This window comes from Callospermophilus lateralis, chromosome 13, assembly GCF_048772815.1.
Source record: "Callospermophilus lateralis isolate mCalLat2 chromosome 13, mCalLat2.hap1, whole genome shotgun sequence".
Taxonomy (NCBI): domain Eukaryota; kingdom Metazoa; phylum Chordata; class Mammalia; order Rodentia; family Sciuridae; genus Callospermophilus; species Callospermophilus lateralis.
Genome location: NC_135317.1, coordinates 41,220,030 through 41,241,161, shown reverse-complemented (window position 1 = coordinate 41,241,161; position 21,132 = coordinate 41,220,030).

Below are 21,132 nucleotides of genomic sequence, written 5' to 3'. Positions count from 1 at the left end.
CTTTAGCCCACAACATACTAGCCTTGCTTATGAACCAAGCTAGATAATTGTTGCTTGTACAGAACTCAGGGCTGCATGGATGTTGCTCAAGTCTCAAGCTCATGATAGAGTGCTGTATCAGTCAATGCCCTACTTGCAAACAGGAGTCGTTGACAAAGGTGTGGGTGGAGAGCAGGAACACTGACAGTTACCAGTTCTCATAGTAACTTACTTATTGTCCCTCCATTGGCTTCCTGGGGCCATACTCCTCTCCTTGCTGATTTGCAACTCCATTGGGCAAGTAAAAATGGGCAACTTTACAGCCCTGCCCCTGGAAAAAAAGAGAAAAAGGGCTTTGTGGAGAGGGTGGCCTACAGGACCTTTAGTAGAGGGAGGGATGCTGTCAGTTGTCCTGTGGTCATTCTGCAGGGTTGGATCCTGCACCCCAGGGGGCACTCTCCACCCCACAGCCTCCTGCCCCACCTCCTGCTCCAAGGCAGGAAACAAGGGTGTTCTCTGGTGTAGCCAATACAAGTCAGAAAGGATGAGAAAAAGGTGGGGTATGGGTCTGGAAGGGTGAGCAGAAGATATCTAGCACAATGAAATGCAAAAGTTCTACCTTCTGATTGACAAATCTTATATTTTAACTTGGCATTAAGTTTGTACTTCATACTTATAGCTGGAGGGCAAATTGGTATTTGTCCATATAACTATGTTGCAGATGTATTTCACTCTTCTTACTGGCCTGTCATGGCAAGTGGGGCTTTCCCTATAGGTTTGGCTCTGGGTCCTTCTTTAAGGGTTTGTAACAGTGCTCCTGCTGCTGTGTATGGTATCTTTCTTGTTACCCCTTCCTCATGTGCCAGGAATGAACTTTGATGCCAGAGATTTCCTCAAAAGAAAGCCTCCAGCCCCCTACGCAGAGGCACTAAATGGCAGTGAAGGCTGCACCTTTACTTCTGGCTCCTGACTTCATGCTTTCATTCGTCTCAGATCTTGTCAATCCTCCCACTTCAGATGATTCAAGTGCGTTCTGCTCTGCTCTCTAGCACTCTTCAGCTATTCTGATATCCTTCATTTCATAGTAACAACTCCTGTCCTCTCTGGATACAATATTAAATGATGAGCATGTACTAAATTATTAAAATGATTATTGAGTTGGGACACAAAGAGTTGAAGCACTTTTCAGGATGGTCACATATAGATATGCTGATTGACATATGGTCACATATAGATATGCTGATTGAAGTTCACTGTGAAGGAGAATTTTATGTGTCAACTAGTAAGTTTATGGTGTTCAGTTGTTTGATCAAACCACAGTCCTGATGTTGCTGTGAAGGTAGTATTTTAGAAGTGATTAGCGTTTAAATCAGTAGACTTTGAGTAAAACTGATTATCCTCTATGTGGGTGGGCCTTTTTCAATCAGTTGAATCAGTTAAAGAGCTTAAGAGAGAAAATTGACACCCACTGGCTCTAACCAAGGAGGAAAGAATTCTGCCTCCATGTTGCCTGAGGACTTGAGTTGCAACATCAGTTCTTTCCTGGATCTCTAACCTGTTGGCTCATCTGGATATTTTGAACTTGCCAGGCCTAAAATTACATGTGTCAGTTCTTTAAAATGATTGCTTCTTTCTCCATTCTATGGGTTCTGTTTCTCTGGGGAACCCTGACTTACTTTGATGTGTTGCAGTTTTCTTATTTGGAATCTATACTGGGAAGTTATTCCTGGATGAAACTACTAAATTTTTCTAATTGGTTAAAAATATGTGCAAATCTTTTAAGGAATTGGAGTGATTAGTTTATTATTTCTAGAGCCTGGCTGCACATTAGACTCCCGTGGGAAGATTAAAAAACTATCCTGCTCAGGCCTCTAGATTAATGAAGAGTCACTAGGGTGTGACCCTGGCCCTAGTATTCTAAAAAACTCCAAGGTCAAAAACCAGTGAATTAGGGTGTCTGGAAAGAGGTAAAGGCAGTGCTGAGGAAGCACAAAGAGAGCCCTTCTTCCTACTGCATAAAATGCAGCCACCTATAAGGGACAAATTAAGCAGGAACAATACTCATGCTGATTACACCTCGTCACCCCTGGCATTCTCTGCCAGCTCACTGAAGCTTTCAGTTTCAGAAAACCTATAATTTATGGAATTCCTTTGAAGAGGCCTCTGTGAATAATGCATATCTGTGTCTGCCGTCCTCCATCAATGATTTTGTCATTCCAAGTGGGTATGACCAATATGAATAGTTGGAACTGAGCTCCTGCTGGACTTGAAGGAGGATTACCCTTCTATTCATAATTACCTTATGTCATTGGAAAAAGAGCTTTGCCCTGGATTCACAAAAGACTTTGGCTTGACACGCTACCTTACCTTAACCATATACTACTGTGAAGGCTAAAAAAAAAAAAAAAAAAAAAATGTGACTTTGAACATGGACTAGAATTATATTCATATCCCCACAAGATAAATAGATTCAGTTGAACATATTCATTTTTTCAAAGACCATTCAGAATCAAGGAACATGCACCGATCTTTACGTGGGTGGTGCTGTCAGAGCCAAATGAAGTGAGTAGAAGCAAATTATCAGAGGTTGTGACCCCAGGACTAACCTCCCCTTGGTCTGAGGGGCCATCCCATTGTTGCTACCAAGGATCCCTCTGCTAGAACCTTGGCCTCTAACCCTTGTCCTAATTTATTGAGGTGAAGCTTGAAAGTAGAGCTATTTTTACCTTTGGGCACAATGACAGCCAGCACCACATGGAGAAGGAGTGTGCTAGGCAGCAAAGAACACGAGGGATGTGAGCGTTTGCCTTTGTTCTTTGTCCGTAGCTTTGCTCCCAGGTGCGTTTCCCACCCCAGGTGAGGTGCAGGGTATGTGTGCGTGCTGTCCAGGACCGCCCACCTGCGACAATGCTGCAGCGAGCAGGTACCGTGTTTACGCTGTGCAGGGCTCACATGATGGCTTCATGCCGTTCTCATTCTGTTCAGGCATCTAAGAATACCACCATTGGAGGGCAAAGGAACTCACTGAGAAATAAATGACATCCCATCCCTGTACTCACTGTAATTAGGGAATGGCAGTTCCAGGGCTAAGCCCCCTCTTCCCATTTCAACAATTTTAAAGCCAAAGCAATATTTCTCAGCTTTCTTTATCAGGAAAGAAGTGTTTGTGCGTTCCTTTTGACAAGGAGGAAGATTTTTGGGGGGAGTGAGAAATTTTTGGAGGGCGCGGGGTGGGGTGTCCGATAGTCTGCAACAAGGTGGAGACTCTGCGTCTGCATTGCAGGGTAAAGGCTGGGCTGAGCCGGGCAGTGGGGAGCAGTGCTCGGGGCTCTGGGCCTCCTGCTGCTCTGAAGCCTCAGGAGTGCAGGCCAGTGCTCTGAGCTTTTGTCCTGTAGCAGGCCAGGGAATGTCTGGGCAGGTCTGGGCAGCTGGAAGCAACATTCGTGGCCGCTATGGAAAATGTGCATATAAAAGGGTGCCCCCAGAAAGTGGTAGGGGACAGGGAACTAGGCTGAGGCTAGCCTGCCTGTCTTATCAGGCTCCAGCCCCAAGCCATGTGCTGCTGTTTGTAGAACAGTGCTGTGGCAGGAGTGAGATCAGGTGTCTGCTGTGCTTGTGAGCGCATTTGAATGGCTCAAAAGCTGTGGGTTTTGCATGTTTTTCTATATTATCTGAACAACATTGATCATTTTAAAAACTTTCCCACCAATTTTGTTAAAAGAAAAAACTTTTGAAAAATAGAAAGCCAGCCTATACCCCCTATTCCAGGTCACACTGTTCTGAGACCTAGCCCTGGTCAAGTTTATTAGGTGGGTCTACTCTTCTGGCACTACCCACATCCCACGAAAACTAATTATGTATGTACAAATACACACACACACACACACACACACACGGGACTAGCCAAGATGAAAAGGCAATATGATGGCAATATGATGGCAATAGGTTTTTGTTTTTACATGAAAATACATGTTCAAGGACAGTTGTGGCAGCAACTAAAAAATAAGCTAGATGTTAAAAATCAGGTAAGTTACGATACATCCCTATAGTGAAGAGTTTAGAAATGGTGTTTTGAACCACATTGAATGATATGAAAGATTCTCTAATCAAGAAACAATAAGCCATATAAACATTACATTTTTAACTTTATCATGTACATGTGTACGTTTATATATAACTTGTGCGTAAATAAATGGCCTTTAAAAAAAAGAAAGGATAAAAGTGATATCACCAGTTACCGGTGATGAGTTCTGCTCCCTCAAATGTTGAAGTTGGAACATTAGAGAGGCACGTCGAGGCAAGCACATGAAGCAGGGTTTATTTAAAAAGGGGTGACACAGACTTCTCCCAGGAGGGAGAATGGGCCATAGCTAGTATCCTGCTATCCCAAGAAGCGAGGTGTTCTGCCCTTTTTATATTATCCTAGGCTTCCTTTGTACTCCTGCTCTCTTCCCCTTATCTTTCTCCCTCCTGCATATGTGACTAGGCATTTGACTAGGCCTAGGAAATGCTCCTGGGATGGCCAAAAGGTGGGAAACAGGTGTGCTGAAGGGGGAAGGGCAGGATGGAACAGCCAAGGACACTTTAATGAACAACCTTATAGCTTCCTGTAAGGAGGGGCAATTCCTGGTACCGGTTACCTTAGCAACAGGTTGGAGCAGGGGGAGTTTCTTGATTAGAGGAAGGGGTTCTGATGGAATTATCATTTCAATCCCTCAGGGGACAGTTTCAACTTGCCAGACTCACTCAGAATTGGCCTCCTGGATCTGACCTGACTTGATTTACCTGTCCACACTGACTGTCTAATTCTGGCTTCAAAAGGAGAGTCTGAGGTCGGGTGGGGATAATCTAGTAGTCAGCTACACACTTCCTTTCGGCATCAGAGAGGTCGTTGAACTGTGTTGTACACCAATTCCATATCCCATGTTCCAGTTCTGTTCCAAATCCAACACGATTTCAGCTAATCCTTAAATTCCGGTTTCCACCTACTCATCTGGGAGATCCCTGCTCTACAGTGCAAACTTTGTGATATTTTTAAAGCTTGTTATATGTATTGAGATATTTTTCTTAGCCTTGTCTTTTGACTATGAATCTATTGTGAAATTGCAAGCATTTATCTCTTTTCTCATTAAATAGTGACCTGGTCAAAAGCACCAATATTTGTCTTAATGAATAGCATTTGCTCAGCTCTTAAGATTTTTTGGAGCTGTGTAACCCTGACTTCCCACAGTCTGCTCCATAGTCTCAGGAGCCTCTTGGTCCTTTGGCAGGAAACAGAGAGAAGGTCATCCAGGAGATCTTCCTGCCTTCTGGTCTGGGATTCTCCTTAAGTGTGCAGTTGTGAGGAAAAAAAAAAAAAAAAAAAATCAGGGTCTCTTGTTTCTGTATAGACAGTGCCTTGTTTTCCAGACTGCACAGCACTATTTCTTTTTCCTTCCAAGATATCAGATCACTTAAACATGTTGGTTAATAGAAAATGATGAGTACGGGAGCTGGATCTTTTTGATGGAGTCTGTAGCTGTCTTTCCCAAATACTGAAGGTATGACAGTACTGAGCTCTTTCATTTGTCCAGAACAATGGGGGACTGTGATTCAGCCATAACTGAGTGATGTCTCCCCAGAGCACCAACATCCCATGTGGTAGACTCGGGTGAGAAGGGAGGCAAACAAGACAGATGGCGACAATGTGATTTCTGGACACTGAGGTCACCTTATCAAGTCTGCATGCCAGGTGTTGTGAAAGATTGTTTTATATATATATATATATATATATATATATATATATATATATATATACACACACACACACACCAATGCAAAGTAATAAACAAAGCAAAGCTGATGTTTTGACAGAATTGTCAGTATATTTATTTCAGCTAAAGCTTTGAATTTAGACGATCTGTTTGGTCTCTTCTCTTTCTTTTTTCTTTCTTTTTTTTTTTTTTAATATTTTCTGGAGGAAATGTCAAAAGATCCTAGTAGGAGAGGATTGTGAAGATAGACCCTGGGTAGTAGGTGAAGCTCTTCAGCCTTCTGGTCCATTGTAACTGCCAGCCCACCATGGTCAGGAGACAATGATATTGCTATCAGACAGGTGAGGGGGGAAGTTGCTTATGACACCAGTTAGCCCTGTGCCTGCACTGTTCTGCCTTTTTTCTCTTCCTTTTTTTTTCAGCCATTAGCCTGAGATGACATGAGAAAGAACTATGGGTGTGGGAAGTGGAAATAATTACCAGGTTTAAGCGGGAGACCTCCTTTATTCTATCAAACTAATTGATGCTGCATATGATCTATATGATGGGGCTATGTGGTCTACTTTCTGGGCAGATGCAAATAGCTGAGAATGGAGGCTAAATGGTATGCAGAATTAGGGCACTCAGGGTATTCCTGGATGTAGGGAGTGAATGTTGGAAGTCAGAATAATTAAATCTTTTAAGTTGTGTCCAATGTCTCTTAGGAGAGATAGCCCAAGGCAAAATGCCACAGGTTTCTGGAGGAAGCAGTTAAGAGCACATTGAGGATCCCTATCGGCAGGGAAGGTAGAAGTGACACTGAGCCTGTCACTTGCCCTCCCCAAGCAGACTGGAGCTCTGTCAATGTGAGGAAGGGGAAATGAGCCTGTTACCTTTGAGAAGTCAGTCAAGTCCTCCCTCATCCCCATTAAAATAACCTGAAAATGAAATAAATGATGAGTTAGGCAAGTTCAGGGTTTGGGAAGGTATGTTCAAACTAACAGATAATTGAATTAATGATCCATTTTAAACAAAGTTTGGTTTTTAAGATAATATGTCCAAGCTGGTACTTAGAAAGTAATCATATAAAATTTTTTAAACTCAAGGGAGTTTATGCACAAATTTGCTCTTTGAAAGGGCATATGATTTGAATATTGGTTCCAACGCATTTAATAGCTTTTCCAACTTTTGTGTTCCTAATAAGGCTTTTCCCCTAATTTAGAATCTGTACATATATAAAATACTCTTACATATAAATAGTATTCATAAGGGGCTGGGGTTATGGCTAAGCAGTAGGGCACTCGCTAGCACGTGTGAGGCCCTGGGTTTGATCCTCAGCACCACATAAAAATAAATGAGTAAAATAAAGGTATTGTGTCCAACTTCAAAAGAAATAAATATTAAAAAAAAGAGCATTCATAAAGGTAGAATTGAATTTTACTTTTATTTTGAGAAAATATGAATTATTTTATTATAAAAATAAGCAGATAAACTATATTGAAAGAAAAATATATTTTATTATAGAATTCAAGAATTATATCATGGAAAATTTTATCGCTTGTGAAATATCCATTTCTTGGTAAAATTTCTGCTTTTTGCATTGGTAATATAATATTTATTTTGCAATGCTGGATTCTTTTATTATCATTCATGGTACACGTTTTTTCCTATTTTCAGTGTTTGTTATCATTTAGTTTTGGCTCTCTTGCTGTATCATGTCATCATGAGATTCTAATTTGGAAATTCTTTTAAAAAGGAGAAAATTAATCTATACATACTATATATTAAACAAGAAATATATTTTCTTGTTTCTCTTTGTTTTATTGACGTTCATGAACAGATTTTTCATGTTTTCTTGAATACGACTCATGGTGCTGTAGGGCTAACTTCTCCAATTATGTCACTTTTAGAAAGCCATTCTACTGTTAAAACAAAACAAAACAAATGAACAAAAAAACAACTGTAATGATTCCTTATTATTTACCCCATTAACTGAATCACTCTTCTTTAAAGACCAAGTTGTCTTCTAAATACCATTGAATGAATAAGTGAATAACCCTATTACTTCCCATCCTGAAACTGTCTCTACTATCCTTACTATCCCTTCACCCCTGTGGTTTTTCTTTTCAGACTATGCAGGTGAGATGAACTTTCTGTAGAACTAAGGAGCAATGTGAGATTTCATATTCTCTCCGTCCTCATCCTGTCCCGATGGCTCTCTTCAGGTCGACTTTACTGACATGATGCCTCCCAAGAAGCTCAAAATTTTCAGATCTTACTTCTCTTCATTTAATTATGATATCTTCATCCTACCACAATCCTGAATTACTTGTCATCAATTATTACTAGAAATACATGCGTATTAGCTTATCTCCCCAATTAAGCTACAAACTGGGTTTATATACCTTCAACATACTTATAGCAGAGTGTTGAATTTTGGTTGTAAGTTTATTTCTCTTTTATGTAAATTTAAAAAATTTATATATGACAGCAAAATGCATTACAGTTCTTATTACATATATAGAGCACAATTTTTCATATCTCTGCTTGTATACATAGTATATTCACACCAATTCCTGTCTTCTTACTACTTTGGATAGTAATGATCATTCCACCACCATTAATTACCCCACGCCCCCTCCCATTCTAAACCGATGTCTCTGTTCAACTGCCTTTACCCCTCAGTTCTCTAGTGAAGTACGTTTAAGTAGGCTGAAGAAGGAATATCAGAAGGGTAGAGTATTTCAGGTGCTGTTAATAAATTAGAATGTCACAAGTTGAATGAAAACACATAAACAGATGGTTCTAAGTGAAGCAGGAACTGGTAGAATGTAAGTAATCAGTTAAGGCCATTATCTGTTTCTTGACACTGATAATACGTATGAACACACACAAAAAAAACCCAGCTTCTTTAAAAAACTAAACAGTCTGGGTAACTTTTGATATTCACTCATGGACTCCGTTGTGGTCTCTGATGCACTCAAAACTTTAGATCTTGGTCAAATTACGAGGCTCACTACTGACACCAGAGAAGCTACCATAACTATGTAGCATGCTCCACACTGAGGGAAAAAACCTGTTAACCTTATATCCTGTTCTATTTTTCATTTCAGAAGTAGAAAAGTTTAGTTTTATTTTTAATTAAAAAGGCCTTTATTGACTGACCCAGAAACCTAACAGTTATTTATTTCATAATGTTTCTAGAAAGTGTTTCAGCTTCTAAACAATAAATTTACAAGTGTGTTTTGGTTAGGGAACCTGATTTCTGGGTTGAGGTTTACTTACATGTGGCTCATTTTTCATGGGAAATAAATGTAAATATTTGTTGAATAAACAAAAATATATTCCTGATTATATCTTTTATAGATAAGCTCTGAAACATTTTATGATAATGTAAGAAATAAGTGAATGAGTATGAAAATATAGAAAACTGATCATTTTCATTTTTATTTATATTGTTAAAACGTGTAAGATTTTCCTTTTCCTATACACAGATTTACGGATTCTCAGGTTCTGAACTTCAAGTGATACAAATCATGCAATTTTGTGCCCTTTATCTCCTTCTCTTGACCCAGTAGGTGGGTAAGTTTATCACCTCTTTTATGCAAGCTTGGGATGATGATGATGATGATGATGATGATGATGATTATATTTTGTTTGTTTGGTTGGAAATTCCACATCCTTCAAATAAGAAATAATTGTGGTAATAAGCATGTGACAGCCTGCTGACTGCTGTCCAGAGAATACTATGCTTTTCCCAGTTGATTTTGAGATGTAACTTTCTGACCCAGGCTATAAGATAAGCTATATAAAACAGTCTCAGATATTATTAGAGTAGAACAACAAATGAAGTCTTTTTATAAATGTTTAAAAAATAGGGAGATACTATATTTTTTTTCCTGTGAATTAATGCATTTTGCTAAAAGTCTATGTCAATGCACTCTCCCATTTTAAGTTACTTAATTAATCAATATATTGATTTCCTATTAGCAATTATCCAAGATGTAATGTGGAGGTATAAAATGTTTACATAAAACCCATAATTACCTTTCTTTCAGATAGAGTGTGTTAGCATACTGTGGGTAACACTTTTCAAGCTATTCTGAAAGAAGCCCTAAGAAGACTGTTTAGATAGTCTCAACTTAGTATGTTGAAGACCTTCTAGTATTAAGGTTGTAAATTGTCTTTGCATTAAATAAACATCCATTTTTTTTTCTCACAACATCTAAACTCTCGGGTCTTCAGCTGCTTGACATGGACACATACAACACTAAGTGGACCCTCAGCTCCCAGGAACTTGGGTCCCACTCTCTGTCTCTGCAGTCATTCTTGGCATGCAACAAGTTGGTCTTTTGCTAACCACTCTTTCCCCAATATTAAAGTTAAATGTCAGGTTCTTCCATCTACAAAATACCTCCTTGTTTGCATTTCACTTTAACTCAGTTTTTTTTTTTAAAAAAAATAATATGCCATTTCTACAGAAATTGAATGGGGTTGCCTTGCCCCTAAAGTATCCTAAGCTTCTAGGAAAGAAGCTGTAGTATTTCACACTTTTGTATCGGTAGAACATGGTACTTTTTGTAGTCCATGTTCACATAGGACCAAATTTAGGGGTGATGATTCCCCATCTTCCCCACCCAAAGGAACTATTTCTATATATGCACAAGTGAAAAAAAAAAGCCTCAGGATATTCAGGACTCAGCTGCTAAAAGGCACAGTACATCTCACTGGTTGCCAGAGGGACATCTGGGAAGGGAGGTGTTACCTCATTTGAGTTTTGTCAGCTGATTGTGCATGTACTTCTATCCCTAGAAGAGCATGACCTTCTCCTCCCCCATGGGCTATGTCCCTATAGACCTACCGGGTAGAGTCACTATCCAGCCACAGGCAAGAGCAAAAGGTCAAAATCCTCTAGGCTAAACTGCCTCTCTGTTTCTTACCTTAGGCTGCCTCTGGTGACAATCTGCCACTCAGAAGTAGTTTTTAAAATGGCATTGGAGAATTAAAGAAGTCACTGTAGAATATTTAATAATTTAGATTATTATATCTAAATCTGGGGGTGCTAATATCCCCAGGAAATATTAAGTGTTAGCTTAAGCTAGAAATTCCAAATAGTGTTTATGGTAAATTAGTGCACTATCTTTACCAGGGTTGTCCTGTAGGCAAAATCCTGTAAACCCTAGCACCATAATGTGGGAGTTTGGGGATTTGGGGGAGGATAAAGGCTAAGGGATATGGTGGACTGTTAGGTGCAAACCGTAAAATGGAGTTGTATTCTCTTATCCTCACTAAAAGACCATGTGGTGTGAAGAGAACATTTGGTTTGAAGTAAAAAAATTGCTTTAATTACCCACAGTATGATCATGAAAGGAGAGGTCATTCTGCATCTCCTTCCCTCAGTTTTTTTTTTTATCCACAAATATGGGTGAAAAGCATATCCGCTCAAGTTAAATAGTGGCCAACATTCTAAGAACTTATTATAGGTCAAGCACTGTTCTAATAACTTAATATGTATTTAAACCTTTAATTTCAAGCATGAAAAGGAAGTATCTTTATGCCCATTTTTCAGATGTGAAAACTGAGGCACAGAAAGCAAGTGGTAGAACTGGGATTCAAACCCAGGCTGTCTGCCTGCAAAGGCACAGATGTATACCTTGTCTCTAACACATTTCATAGAAAGGCTCTTCAGGTCAAACTGCCTCTTTGACTCCAATATAAAATACTAAAATTAGTAGTTACAATATTGAAGAAGATGATAACGTAAACATATATAGTAGTCCTCCCCTTATCTGTGGTTTCACTTCCCATTGTTTCAGTAACTCACTAACTCACAGTCAACCATAATCTGAAAATATTGAGTGAAAATTTCAGAAATAAAGAATTCTCAAGTTTTAAATTGAACACTATTTTGTGTAGTATTGTAAAATCTTATGTCATTCTGTTCTTCCCTGCTTGGGATATGAATTATCCCTCTGTCCATAGTATCCATGCTGTAATATATATTACCTGCCTGTTAGTCATTTAGTAGTCATCTATTAAGTGACAAGGTAGCCCAGTAGTTGGGTTCAAGTGACCCTTATTTTATTTAATATTGGCCTCAAAGTGAAAGCATAGTGACACTAACAATTCAGGCATGCATAATATAAACCATAACATGCTTCCTAGGAATTTTGTGAAAACATGCAAGTACAATCCAATATTTTTTGCATTCACATAACTTTTAGTACAGCATATTGTTATACTTGTTCTATTTTTAGTTATTGATTTATTATTATGACTACTTACAAATTAAACTTTATCATAAGTACACAGGTATATAGTATAGGATTAAAACAGTATATATAAGGTTCAATACCATCTGTGAAGTCAAGCATCCAATGAGAGTGTTCAAAAGTGTTCCTTTGGGGGGGGGGGCTGGGGTTGTGGCTCAGCAGTAGAGTGCTCACCTAGCACGTGCGAGGCCTTGGGTTTGATCCTCAGCACCATATAAAAATAAATAAATAAAGGTATTGTGTCCAACTACAACTAAAAAATAGATATTAAAAAAAAAGTGTTCCTTTCAGAGCAAGAGGAGACTGCTGTACCATGTACATCAGGCTCTTACTTGCTACTATCTAGTTGTGTTTGGGAGTTTTAATTTGATTCATGTTCTATTCAAATCCATGGAATAATGAGCCATGTGGTAATAGGATTACAAATTTCCTGAATTGTAGAACTGAAAGAGCAAAAGCAATGTGAGCATTGGAAATCAAGGTTAAACCTTTGTTGGCACTCAGATCCAATCTTCTTTGTATCCACCAGAGTCTGCTTGAGAGGCAGCTGGTCAGTTATTAAGAATGGGAGTTTGACCCTGGTTTTGTCCCTTATTGGGTCTGTGACAGTAGATATGTCATTTGGTCACTTGATCTCTGTGTTTTGGAGCCCTCATTTAAAAATGAATGCAGTAGTATTATCTTCTTTATAGAGTGGTGATGAGATGAGGAGAATGAGTGTATGTATGATCCACACTTGGAAGGGTATCTGGCACACAGTGAGCTTTTCCTGTAGATGGTAAGTGTATTTCAGGTTCTTCCAAAATTAGTCGATACCACATTTAAAACAGGCAACCAGAGAAGGACTTACTTATGTATGTGATGGATGAAAGTATGGGAATCAGAGAGTGAGAGAAAATGAGAGAGCATATATATATATGGATATGAGTTAGGTAAAAATTCTTTAAGGAAAGTGGGAGTAGTGACTTTGCAAGAGAAAAAAATAAAAATGCATTTCCCAACAAGAGACCCTAAAAGGAATCCCTGAGGGGAGGTGGGCATGACCTTTCTCAGTGCAGCCTAGTCCTTGCTCAGATACAGATGTGAACCAATTTGGAAGGCAGCTGTCAACCTTAGGCTGGAGGTTGGAGAACATGGTTTTAACTTGTTGTCTCAGAGCTTTGGAGGCTCAATTCCACTGTGTTTTCTTTATGTCATCCAGCTTTGTTCAGGACAGATGTTCAGCTTCCTCCAAAATAAGCTTATAATTCACGGCAGGCACAATCCAAGTTAAGCACATTTCCAAGCTCAGCAGGATGGCTTCTGTGTGCAGCTGTAACTTACATTTCTTAGCATATCTACAAGTGTCAGAGGTACTCCCCAAAAGATGTTTCTTTATTAGCTTCCTATTGTTAACAGTTTGGGTTCAAGGCTAAAACTCCATATATTTGGGGAGATGAAGAAGGAAGTCAGTCTGAAATAGTGAACCAGTAAAAAATGTGTGTCTTAGCAAAAATTTTTAGTATTAATGGTTTCCAGGACAAAAGGAGACATAAACTCTCATCCAAGAAGCTTTAGATCATATAAATCTTGCTAGGCTTGATTTAGTAAAAATATTATTTCAGATTTTATGTGACCGATATCTGTGAAAGCTATCACATTTAAAATGGGATATTTTTTTATACCAATAACTTGTTTAATAAGTTTAAACTATTATATGCTTTAATGATTATCACAAATTCCAAACAGTAAGGTTTAAATTAATATAATGTTATTTTTATGACAAAGTGGTCAGAACTTCTGAGTAGCACATAGTTTAAAACAAGTGGCTGCTGAATTTAGTTTTCTGAAATGTCAAACTTTTTCCTAAGGGTTTGTGTGTAGTTTAAGGAAAAGACTGGGTGTGTTGGCGCAAAATAGAAAGTGGTTTGGAGTCAGACTAACCAGTAGAATTTTAACTGTTTATTTTTTTCCTAGAGGCCTTGATATCTCCAACAAATCAGCAAATCTTGGACTTGATCCCCTCATCTGTAAGATGCAGATTTGAGGGTAAAATGGAATAGCATACATAAAATAGCTAGTAAAATTTTGGACACCTCTCAGATCTGCAAAAGGTGGTGATTATTATTAGTAGTCCTGGTGGTTCTAAAAATCTGCCTTTGATACACCTCTTTTAAGAAGATATAATCTGCTTCTCCTGTGAATATAGGCTGGACAATGACTGGCTCCTAATTGGTAGAATGTGCCAGTGTTCATGTGTGACTTCTGAGATTGGGTCATGAAGAAGATACAACTTTTGCTGCCACCTGCTGTGGTCTGAGGATGTTCAATTGGTCTGTGAAGAGGCCTAGTGTGGGGGCAGGACCTGAGATTCCCACCAGACTAGACCACCCTGCAGGGTGTGTAGATGAGCAACTCCAGCAGTGGATTCTCCAGCCTTGGCTAGCCTTTGCACAATAGCAGTCCTAGGTGACATCTTGTTCGCAGCTTCATGAGAGACCTTGAATCAGAACCATCCAGCTAAGTTGCTTCTGATTCCTACCTTATAAATGCCTTTTGTTTTCAGCCACTTTGTTTTGGGATAATTTACTATATAGAAATAGACAATACAATAAATATAGCAGTAATATCCCAGAGTGGGATGAAAACTTCAAATTAGCAGCCCCTGATTGTGTCTAGACAATTACAATTGAATCTAAACATCAAGGGACTGTTGATTTGTTAATGTATTCCTTCATTGTTTTAGTCAGCTTTTTTTTGCTCTGCTGTGATTAAAAGTCCTGATGAGAACAATTTTTTTTTTTTTTTTTTGATACTGGGGATTGAACTCAGGGGCGTTCAACCACTGAGCCATATCCACCCCCACCCTATTTTGTATTTGGAGACAGGATCTCACTGAATTGCTTAGCTGAGGCTGGCTTTGAACTCTCCATCCTCCTGCCTCAGTCTCCCAAGCCCCTGGGATTACAGATGTGTGACCCTTTGCCAGGCATACAAGAACAATTTTAAGGATGGAAAGTGTATTTGGGGGTTGAGGGTTTCAGAGGTTTACAGTCTGAAACAGTAAAGTCTACAGACAGTTGGCTCCATTCCTCAGGGCTGGAGGTGAGGCAGAACATCATGGAAGAATGTGGCAGAAGGAAGTAGCTCACATGATGATCAGAAAGCAGAGAGAGTCTAAGCTTACCTCATCAGATATATATATACCTCAAAGGCACACCCCCAATGACCCACCTTTCAGCCACACCCTACCAGCCTACAGTTACTACTCCGTTAATCCCTGACAGGGGATTAGTGCACCGATTAGGTTAAGGCTCTCCTAACTCAATCATTCAGTTAGCTAATTTATAGAGTGTAACCAGGAACAAGTCACTTCCGGGTCCTTGGGTATTCCTTGAGCTGCTGGAACCTTCATCTTTCACTGGACAGAGACCCAGACACTTTTTTTTTTAAATTTATTTTTTAGTTGTAGTTGGACACAATACCTTTATTTATTTTTTTGTGGTGCTGAGGATCAAACTCAGGGGCTCACATGTGCTAGATGCATATTCTACCACTGAGCCACAACACCAGCCCCCCAAGACCCAGGCTCTTGATACCCCTTATTTCCTAGATCCCATCAAGTTGGATTTTCTCTTTATTTACTTCTTCTCATCTCACTGTTGCCATTCCTGGCCATGAACATTGCCCACTCCCAGGACCTCTGGTAGAGTGGTCTAATAATTGACCATCCTGCTTAGCTTCTTTTTCTATCACAAGACACATTTGTGATAGGAAAAGTTATGGATTATATGTCGTTGGACTGAACTATGTTAACTGAAACCTAAAACTCATGGTGTCCCTCTACTCTCTTAGAAAACAAGTGAACCTTTCCAGGCCCTCCATGATCTACACCTTACTTGTCTATCTCCTTAAATCTGTTCTCTCCTGTACCTCTATCCTTGGTTGGTTATGCTTTAGCCACATTAACCTTCGTTCTTTTCCTAAAACTCACTGTGAGATATTGTCATCTTAAACGCACCAATGAGTCACCCTCTCAGCATTCATGCCCTTATGTGGCCCTCCTACATTGACACTAGGTTGGGCCATGTGAATTGCTTTGCTCTCTGAGGCCAGAGAAAATATTATGTAAGAAAAGTCTTAATTAAACACTGCACATTTGGGATCTCTCTCTTTCTCTCTTTCTATGTGGATAAAGGCTGAACTGTAGTCTGCTATTTGATGGATGACATATGAGTCAGTTTCCTCCTTTGTTTCTGTGGATCTCCAGCCAACTACCAGTCATGTTGCAAGCATGACCATTATGGGATGAGCCACAATAGTCGAACCCAGCCCACAAGGCTGACCCACAGGAGTGTGACAAATTGTTGTGCTAAGTCATGGAACTTTGAGGTGGTTTTTCACATACCAATAGACAACTGATACACACACTAAGCTTTTCTATCCTATTCCTAAATCCTAGTATGGATTATTTCCTCTGCTTGATAGGTTATCCTTCCATATCCTCTTGTGGAGGGCTCCTTTTATTCATTAAATCTTAGTTTAAATGCCACCACTGAGAGAGGCCCAAAACATTTTTCTATTTATTCTTTCTTATATTTATCTTTTATAGTTACTCTCTGTCGTATCATTACAATTTCCTTCTACTAGAGCACTTATTACCTCATGCTTTTAAAATGAGGTCATGAGTTGATCACAGCCTACAGCTGAAAATTTAAAATGTGAAAAAAAATGAACACTTTGAATGGATAAGATACATTTGATAATTTTTTGCCTCTTCATGGAATTAATGTTGCAGGAGAATAGGGACCTTTGTCTATATTGGAGAAAAAGCATATTTTTTAAATTGTAATCTAAGCACACTGATCTTCTACTTAAAATAATTTAATTGGCGCCTCACTCTCCTTAGGACAAAATCCAAACTACTGCATGACTCACATGCCCTTTGAAACTGGGCTCTTGCTGGCTCTTGCTGCTCTGTGTATTTATTTCTCTAGCAGCATCCAACATCCTTTTGGTCTTAGAGCACATAATTCTGGCCCCCTGGCCACCACCATGCTGACATTGCCAGATGAATTTTTTGTTTTCTTATCTCTTTTTTACCTGGGTAGTTTGTGCCAATCATCCATCCTTGATTGTCAAGTTCTCGGTGAAGCCTTCTCTGCCTTTCCTGGCTGACTTAACACCTCCATCATTAAACTCAACAACAGTAACTATTACAATTACTTGTTTATTTACCATATATTTATTAAGCATCTAATATGTGTCACATAAAGTTTTAGACACTGAGTTTTAGATACAAATAAAGTTTTAAGTAAAGTGACAAAAATTGGTTTCTTATCAGTGCTTGTACTTCAATGAAGGTAGACAGACAATAAGAAAGATGATTTGCAAAAATAGAAGGAGGTCACATCATGGGAATTATGGAGAAAATTAAAGTAGGAAGGGGGAAATAGGAAATCCCAGTGACTGAAGGGGGTTGTAATTTTACACACAATGCTCAGGAAAAGCTTCAGTTAGAGAATAACTTATGAGTAAAGACTGAAGGAGATGAGAGAGTGAGATTATCAAATATTTGGGGACAATATTCTCAGCAGTGAGAAGAGAAGGTCAAAGGCCCTGAAGCAGGATTTTGCTCATGGTTGGTGGATTTTAAGGAGACCATTGTGGCTCTAGTACAGTAAAAAAGGGAGAGTACTGAGAAGGGAGGTGGGAGAGGTAATGAAGGAAGTTGCCTAGAGCCACTTAAATTATTGTGACAATACTCATTTTTATTCTGAAGTTTACCCATGGAAGATTTTAGTAGGAGGGTGAGAATGATTTGAGCCAAATATTAAAAGGACCACTTTCTCTAATATGTTAAGAGTTGAATCTAAGGGAAGGAAAGCAGAATCTGAAAGGGCATCTGGAACAAAGGCAATAATTTAAGATGTGTAAGAAATGGAGGTGGTGAGGAGTGGTCGGAGTCGGAGTATAGTTTGGAGGCAGGGCCAGTAAAATGACTAACGTACTAATGTACTGGGGTACATTAAGGCAGATTAACATCAAGAACCACTTCAGTGGTCTTGACCTGAGCACCTGGAAGGATGGAATCTTCATTAACCAAGACAGGGAAACCTGAGGGTAGAGAAAACCTTAGCAACAAGAATGGGAGTTTAGTTTTGGATGTGGTAAGTATGTAATGGCTTCTAAATAGCCAACGTGACCTCAGAGTTACATGTATAGATTTAGCACTCCATGTGTGAACAGGAGACATCAATTTGTGTCTTCAGATTATAGAAAATATTTAAAGCCTTGCACCCAGAAGATTTTGCCATGAGTATAGTAGAGATTAGAGAGAAGGCCTAAATCAGAACTCTGAACTCTCCACTCAACAGTGGTCAGGGAGATGAGGGGCTAGGGGAGATGAGGGGTTGGGAGACTATTTAGAGAAATGAGAGGTCCCTTGAGAAAGAGGAAGGGATAATCCACTCTATCTAAGATCTTAGGGGGATCAAATTGGTTGAGCATTTGCCAATGACCACTTTTCCTGTCCCTTTCATCTGATAAGGGTAATTTTGGTGGCAGTGGATTTCAGCTCTTCTTCTCTCGCTGAACAGAATAAAGCTGGATTTGCTGTCATCTTTACCACTATATTTCTGGTATCTAGCACAATTCTTGGACATAGATATTAAATTAATACTTAGATGTATTAATTTAGTGAGTGAACTGGTGTTTTGTGATACTTCTCAATAAGGCTACAAAATAATTTCCTATCATTTGAAATGCATTTTTGGAGTCACCAAAAGGTGAGGACATGAAAGTATTTTTATCTCAATAAATTTTAACACTTATAATCATATCTGTCTAGATTAGATCATATATACTTTATTACTTATTTGGTGCTGGGGGTAAATCCAGGACTTTATGCATGTTAAAAATGTGTTGTATCACTGAGCTGCAAACCCAGTGCAGTTTTTAAAAGAAAACTTTGGTGTCATGAGAAATTCTTCATACTTTGAAGTTCAAAATATAGTCATATACAGAACATGTACCTCTCTCTATGCTTTGCTGGGAGGAAAACCTCTGCTCAAAATTTAAGGAGAACAAGGCCTTTAACATGGCCTTATAATGGCCTTTCCTCATTACTGGAGTTGAACTACTGCTGGAAGATTGACTTCATGAATTTTGGAAATGGTCCCCAGAACCCTCAAAATAATTCCTTACCTATCTGTGTCAGAATTTCCTTTAATAATTTTCACAATGCACTTGTTTAAGATACAGGGGAAAGTTAGCTTGTTTTTTTCTTTAAATGCATGAGACTTTACATGAAGACATGGTCTCCCACAACACAACACAAGTAGCTGGTAATACGATTCTTGCTGAAGAGGCAAGTTCAGAGTGTCAATTTATCAGCTATATCAGGTTCTGCATATGCAGATGAGAGGGACAGGCAGAGTCATGTTGAAAGAGCCCACCTGGAAACTAGGTCTTGGTTGGTCAAAGAACAAGCACTCTCTTCATCAGTGGGACTCAGCGGGAGTGAGTTAGGGCCTGATATAGATCCTCCAGTTGTGGGCTGGCCTTAAGACAGAGCCATTAGGCCTTGGTCCCAAAAGCCAGCTGCGCATGTTCCTGAGTAGCTTATCTTTGGTGAGAGTGGCCAGACACTGAGTTAAATCATCCAATATCATCTTCAGGGACAGAGAGAAAGATTTTTTTCATATCAGTGAGGCAGAGGCTGCTCGTGTGAACAGAACAGTTTCAGTCAGCTTTTTCACTGCTGTGCCTAAAAAGAGCCAACCAGAACAATCATAGAGGAAGAAAAGTTTATTTGAAGGCTCATGGTTTCAGAGGTCCCAACCCATAGGCACCCTGCTCCATTCCGTGGGGTTTGAGGTGAAGTTGAACATCATGGCAGAAGTGTGTGGCAGAAGAAAACAGTTCACATGATATTCAGAAAGCAGAGAGAGAGACTTCACTTGCCAGATACAAAATATATACACCCCAATCCATGCCTCCATTTCCCACCTCCTCCAGCCACACCCCACCTGCCTTAAGTTACCACTCAATTAATTCCATCAGGGGATTAATTCACTGGTGGGGTCAAGGCTATCATAACCCAATCATTCCTTCTCTGCACCTTCTTGCATTGTCTCACCTGAGCTTTTGGGGGACACCTTACGTCTAAACCATAACAATAACCCACCAATCCTCTTAAAAACGTGTCACTAAAAGTCAATTACACATATGCATTTCACACATAGCATTGATGTACAAACTGCTGTATTCTAAGCAAGTTGCCCCAACCAGTTTTACATCTGAGGCCCAGAGGCATCGCTTTGGAGCCTGATCACCAAGAAAACCTGACTACAAAGCAAAAGGAGATTATTCAAGCTAAATCTCACCAAGACACCGGGGAGAAGGAACAATGAACTGAGTTCATGTCAACATATACATGACAGATATCTAATGCTTTCCTGAAAGCAGGTTTTGTTGAATGTGGGATAGAGCAGGAGGGTCTTGAGGGTTTCAATGTGAAATTGAGAGGGAGAAAAAAGGACGCGAATACAACTCTTGTTATTTCTCTAAATCTTATGCAAGGACTAGTTTAGCTTGGTGGTTTCTCTTCTCAGTTCAAAGGGGATCTTGGTCTGTGAAGTCCTTGTCAAGATTTTTTATTTACTAAAGCAGCCATTTCATGGGTTTTCTTCCCAGATAAAATGTATAAGATTTTTAGGATTCTTTTTAGTAGTTTGCTCATTTATTTTTTTAGTCAGCAGTTGTGTTTTTCAACACGTTATTGCACTGTGATAAGTTCTGTAGAGATGGGCTAGCAAGGATCTTGCTTTATAAATCAAACTTGATTTACAAATCTGGCTGTGTAACAGAAAAGGCAATCCATACAGTTATTACTAATTTAAACATGATGACGGTTAGATAAATAAAATACATGAACACTTGGAAGATAACATTTTTTTGAAAACCCTTTAAGAGAGTGCTGTTTTGCTTGTTTTATTTTTCTTATGTAGATGTATTTTTTAGATAATTTTAAAATGTACTTCTGAGTAGGAAGACAAAGACTTTCTCTTCATTGTTAAAATTCAACACAAGACCATAGTAAATGGATGAAAATTCTGAAGCATTGAGCAAATAATGGTTTTATTCACATTTTAATTTAACCAAGTGGC